The sequence below is a fragment of the Corvus kubaryi genome, unplaced genomic scaffold (assembly GCF_017639235.1).
Source record: "Corvus kubaryi isolate FWS band 111438036 unplaced genomic scaffold, C.kubaryi_AGA036_p1.0 split1-37374, whole genome shotgun sequence".
Lineage (NCBI taxonomy): Eukaryota > Metazoa > Chordata > Aves > Passeriformes > Corvidae > Corvus > Corvus kubaryi.
Genome location: NW_024582079.1, coordinates 2774292 through 2780291, shown reverse-complemented (window position 1 = coordinate 2780291; position 6000 = coordinate 2774292).

Below are 6000 nucleotides of genomic sequence, written 5' to 3'. Positions count from 1 at the left end.
ATAGATTACTGAGCTGGAAAATTATTTTGGACCCAAAGTCTCTGTACTTCAATTTTATGGGTAATTAAACCTAATGTGTTGTCATTCAGAAAGCAATTAAGTCCAATATCTAGAATGCAGTGTCCCCTTCCAGTGAGTGATGGGGAGGAAGCGACAGGATTCACTGTGCTGATGGATCATTTCTGGGAACCCCCCTCATGACCTTCGGTCCTCTCCTGAAAGAGAAGCTGAGCAAAACATGGAGGTGGAGCAAGAGGATGTCCCTGGGGCTACACCTTGCACTCATTATCTACAGCATGTCCAGGAAGTGCATTGGCTGACTCGGGGAGGGCCTGGAAAAGGAGATTTCCCAAGCAATTAGACAGCTTTATATGGATATTGCTCTACTAAAGAGACAGAAATGGCCGAAGGTAAGAGAGATCAGGGATGCAGCAATGATTTCTGTTCTTTGGGAACTTCACATCAAACACACTGGGCACACCAGAGGTTTTTTCACTTTTTCTGTTGGCACAAGACACCAATTCAATCAGGCTAAAGGCACCAAAACATCAACAGAGGTAACAAGGTGATTGCAAAATCACCTTGGCTGAGAGCAATGCTCAGCACAAGGCTCTTCATTCTTACACACCACCAACTGCCCAACCCTGGGCAGCAGCACACCGCTGCTGGTGTGACTGGGAGCAGCTCCCAGGCCATGCTCACAGCCCCAGGTGTATGTGAACCAAAGCAGTCCACAACAGGGACCCCCCCAGATACCCTGCACCGATGCTGCAGGAGCTGTGGCGTCTACTCCAAGCAGAGGTGCTGCCTTGGATTCTCTCAACCCCATAAATTGCATACAACCTGCAGTCCTTGGCCATACAAAGGTTTGTGCTTGGTTCACATAAACAAGGAAGTTGGCACAAAGCAACCCAATAGCTCAAAACACAAAAGGTCAGCTGTCCCCAAGCTCAATGAAAGCCCTGAGTTGAGATCTTCTGAAAAAAAAAGAGGCAGACTTATGTCAGAGTACCCATTAATATCACAACTTTTTTTTTTTTCAGTTCTGTGTTTATATATCATTAGGTTTAATAACAATGGTGCACTGAGACATAATTGTGATCAAAAGGTTCACCCAAGGTTAGAAAGAAAGTTGGTTGCAAAGTCACAAAACCAATCTAATCTGCTGTGCAGTGCTGCACTTTGGGAGGAAGATAACTGTTACTAAAGCTCACCAGTGGGTAGTAGCCATAAAAAAAAAAACTTAATAATTTAGAGTGTGTATAATGCCTATTTTTTTCAGTGTAACTACAGAATGGGGAATGAGATCAGTAGGGAAAAACTAACATAAACTTAGCAAACAATACCTCCACAAATATTGCATCAAACCACATCTCAGAGATGCTGTTGCAGTCATGCTGACCCAGCCAAAACATTGGTCTTTTTGACAGGAATAGCTAACATAACAGTGGGATTTCTTAAAACATTTTTCTCTTCCTCTGTTATTTTTTACACTATTATTTGAACGCACCAACTTTCTGCTTCTTTCATGACTGGGCAGCTTAGTGATAAGCCAGAGTATTACAGATGTTTTCTCCATCTTTGAGAGCAGTGTGTAATATCATTAGATTTACACGGTTTGCTTTGGCGGTGACGCGTTCAGTGGACAGGCTGGTTCCCCACCACAGTGACAGGGTCAGCTCTGAGTAAGCAAGATAGAAGAGCAGCATTAGCAGAAACCTATTATCTCTGTTCAATTTTCCCAAAGAGTAACCAAGGCCTCTTTTGCAGCAGAGAATAAATGAAAATATTTATTGTCTGATAAAAATTAGTAAGCTGCTCTAACACATGCCCGTTCTGGCAAGTTTTCTCACCGATTACAGCACAAAGTGGCTTCAGGTGATGAGCAGAGAAGGACTGGTGACAGCCTCAGCAGCACACACCCAAAACCCAAGGACCTGGCCTGAAGAACAAGAGGCACCACTACTGAAGGGTTCAATATTTAGTGTGCAACTCACATTTCCACAAAATAAACAGAAAAAAACCAGTCCTGTTCCTCTGCCTGCCTACAAGCCCACCTCCCCTTTTTGAGCTGGCAAAGCTACATCATCACTGCCCCAGCTGTTTTGGGCCACTAGTTGCTGAAACAGAAAGCCAGCACGTTCAAAGTGACATCACCTCATCCTGGGCACTTCTGGAAGGTGAACTCTCCCAAAGTGCCAGGCTTGCAGTCTGTTGTACTGCCTGGCTAATTTTACACCCTGGCCCATCCGTGAGAACATGGACAACATATGAGGTCTGTTAATGGCTCATATTTCTGCATCAGATCCTCCTGAGCTGCTCCACAGGCTGGCAGTGATGTGTGACACATCAGGAATTTCCCAATTTGTTGACTGTCACAGGTTTGCTTTCAACTCCCTGGAAAATCAGTCCCAGGAGTCGAAAGCCAGATTTTCACTCTCTACTTGAATGCCTCTGTTCAGCATGTGCTGGTTAATGACGGTGTGTAATAATCAATAAACAGCTCCTGGCTTTCAGCTGATGGTGCATTACTGCCAGGTCGGAGCGGGAAGGTGAGCCGTGCAATTGCTGCTCTCTGGGGAAGGCTCTCTCGGGGCAAACACAGCCCCTCACAGCTCCCATGCTTGTCCTGCTGATGTTGTTACCACTCTCCTCAGTCTTTGCTGTCAGCATATTGCTGTGTTCTGGAATTAGAAGGCTGACAGTGATGGTTTTAATGACATGCAAAAACAGGCAGCGTTTTGGTGATTTCCAATAACTACGTGCCAGCATAAAAGCTGCAGCTTCTAAGTGAGGGAGGCAGATCCCAGAAAGCTTTATGCTTACAAAAGCCAGCATCCACATGAATTTGAGTCAGGACCAAGCCTGTGGCAGGAGAGCACTGCTTCACCCAGCACAGGTCTGTGGTGCTTGTGCTTCAGGGGAGCCCCAGGGTTGAGAGGTTGCTTTCTGCTCATCCCCTGCCAACTTCACTTGACCTGCTAATACCAAAGGTTAAGTGTGAAGGAGAAATGTTTTTTGGTAAAAAAAGGAACCACACATCAAAATAAAGCATCCTCCCAGCTTCAAAAGACAGCAAAGGAAATTACTTAAGATTTCATTACGTTTTTCTTGGCTATTTCATATCTGCACCTGATAGCAAGTGACATCTATTCACACTGTTGGACTTCTTTCCATCATGCAGAAGGACAGAAAAAATCACTCAGTGACACCTTACAGATTGTAAGGACAGAAAGCAAAGGGAAATCAAGGGGTTTAGCATGGAATGAGCCAAGTACCTAAATTCATTTGACTCGTAACTTCTAAACAACTTCCACTTGACTCAAGCGAGGAAGCAGGGATACATTAGATACCAAGTTACAAACACAAAAACCAAAAAAACTTTCAGGCTTTAGCTCCTCAAGATAGATTATCACTCACTGCCTATGTAATCCATCTCATCTAGTTTATTTTCACCAGCTGTGCTCTAGAGGTGCTATGAGCACCCAACAGAGAAACCATCTGAAATCAGCTCCCAGCAAGGACTGACAGGCAGAGCCTGCACCTCCTGCATGATTCAGAGATCCATCCAGAAACAATGCAGTTGCACCATGCTCAGTGGGGTAGGTTTAAGCTCTGAAACAGGCAGGATCCCATTTCCCTTTTTGCTTTTTCCTTTTAATGAAAACAAATAAAAAACCACCCCCACCCTGCAAACCCACACAAACAAAGCCCACGCCACTCTGAAATCCCTGTACAAGCATACATCTCCTGACAAGCTTTGTAGAGCAGATGATGTGATGCAACTAGAGAAGGTGAGGGCACACAGAGGATTCCCATTCCGTTTACTCTCACACAATAAGGAACAAGCACAGGAGCTCAGTAGCTTAGGTAAAATGAATTTCACACCTCAGGCCAGCACGGAGTGAATGGCTGCTCCCAGCTCTCTCATGCCAGTGCAATGCACCTGGGCTGAAGATACACTGAGACAAGGGGAATTTTTGTGGCAGCTTCTGCTAAAAAATTTAGCAGAAATAGCCTGTGAATGCTACAGAGTAAGGCCAACACTTCCTGCATTTATTTTATGCACAGAAAAATAAAAATACAAAAAGCAAACAAAGCAACAACGCAACTGAAATACATCTCAACATTTCCTCTCTTATTATGGCATCTTCTCCAAACTAGATTCAGCAAGTGGCATTAAGCCCATTCCAGAGCAGGTAATTGCACTGCAAACCATTACCCTGGGGGTGAGAAAAGCCATAGTCCATTCCAGTGGGCTGTTAGGTGCCCGGTGCTGAATATTCCTACAGCCATTAAAGTGTTATGTAATGGAACATACAATATTCTCCTAAAAGAGTTATGGTGTGTCATGTTTCTTTAAAATACCACAGAAAGCCACACAAAAAAAAAAGGCAGACTCCCCTCCTTGGAGGGAAATACAGTGGAACTGACTCCAGGGGAGAAGCACAGCAAGCAGCAAGCCACCTTCCTGATCACTAATTCTTGATTAAATTTCTGTCTATCATTTGTGGATGTGGCTCTCCAGTCCCTCCGACCACCACCACCACCACCAGTTGTTTTTAGACAAAGTGAAGAATTAGGGGAAATGCTAAATTTGTTTTAAAAAGAATATGCACAGCAAGAGCTGAACTGCTCCCAGTTCCCTCAGCAGACACAGGGACCAACCACTATTCTGTACCTGCCTGGTGACAGAGGGGGCCTGGTGTACTTCATTCAGCAGCCAGGATCCTTTCCCCCTGTGGAATACCCTAAGCCTTTGCTGCAGCCAGAGTGGTCTTATTTGGAGCCCCAGGTCATGGGATTACTCAATTTTAGGGTTCATGACTCCAGACTCAGCTCATGAGATCCACCAAGGGTTCATGTAGTGATGTGCTGGTTAGAATGGATTTGGATGTGGTAGGATGGATGCAAGCCCTGACCTATTAATGGGGCTAAAGTGATCAAAACAGGGCTCTGCAACCGGCACAGGGAAAGACAACTCTCCAAAGATTTCGAGTTGTTGCATCCTGTGTTTCCTGCAGCAGCAGAAATCCCCCCTAGCAAAGCTTCCATCTGAGGAAGACTGCTGAAAGATGGAAATGGGTCATCTTCTCTCCCAAACACATTTTTCCTGCCCACTTAAAAGCATTAGGTGACAAATGTTTTGTTGCCAAGCGCTGCAGAGGCCCCATGGACCTTGTCTTCTGACACCTCTGCTGCTAAACAAGCAAGTGGCATATCAACATGACAAGGGATTTAAAAAATTAAGTCTCCCCAGACACTCCCTGGGGGTCTTTTGCTACAACACACAGACTGGCAGCACTGCTGCTCTGAGATGCCACATTCCTACATTTCCTTGGTTTACAAGATACAGATTTCTCTGCTTGGTAAAACTTGGTGACAAAAGAAGGGGCACTGCAGTAGTGCTGGGATGCTTTTTTTGGACACCACCATGCAGGAGGCTGCCTGTGGTAGAGCAGTCACCTTGCTCCTGGACTTGCCTTTGCATGACCAAGCAGTCAGATGGGAAATAAAATCCCTTTCAGAAGGAATAGACAGAGTGTGAAGGTTTTGGCTGTGAACTTTTCATGCTGGAAAGTGCTAAGAGAGGGAAAAAAAGAGGGGATGGACAAGACAGGTCATCTGGGCAGAATGGGACAGGCCTGGTTTCAGACACCTGGTCTCTTCCCTCCCAGGGGTTTGAGGCATGGCAAGACTGCTCAAAAGAACACGTAGGAGCCCTTCAGTGACAGCCCACAGCTTGTCTCAGCCTCCACCAACCAAAGCTACGTTATCAATGGCTGTCTCCTCACTTCCAGTACCTGCTGCTGTAAATCATACCCCAGAGAAAGGCTTAAAAGAAAGCATCTAAATCACAAAATAAAACAGGTCAGAGCTGCAATTATGATCAGTGAAGCAGGCATCAGTATGTTGTGCATAATTAAAATGACTGTAGGACTTCTCTATAAATATCAGCCAGAAAAGTGTCTCTTTGTGTGTGGGCATAAAAATGAGATG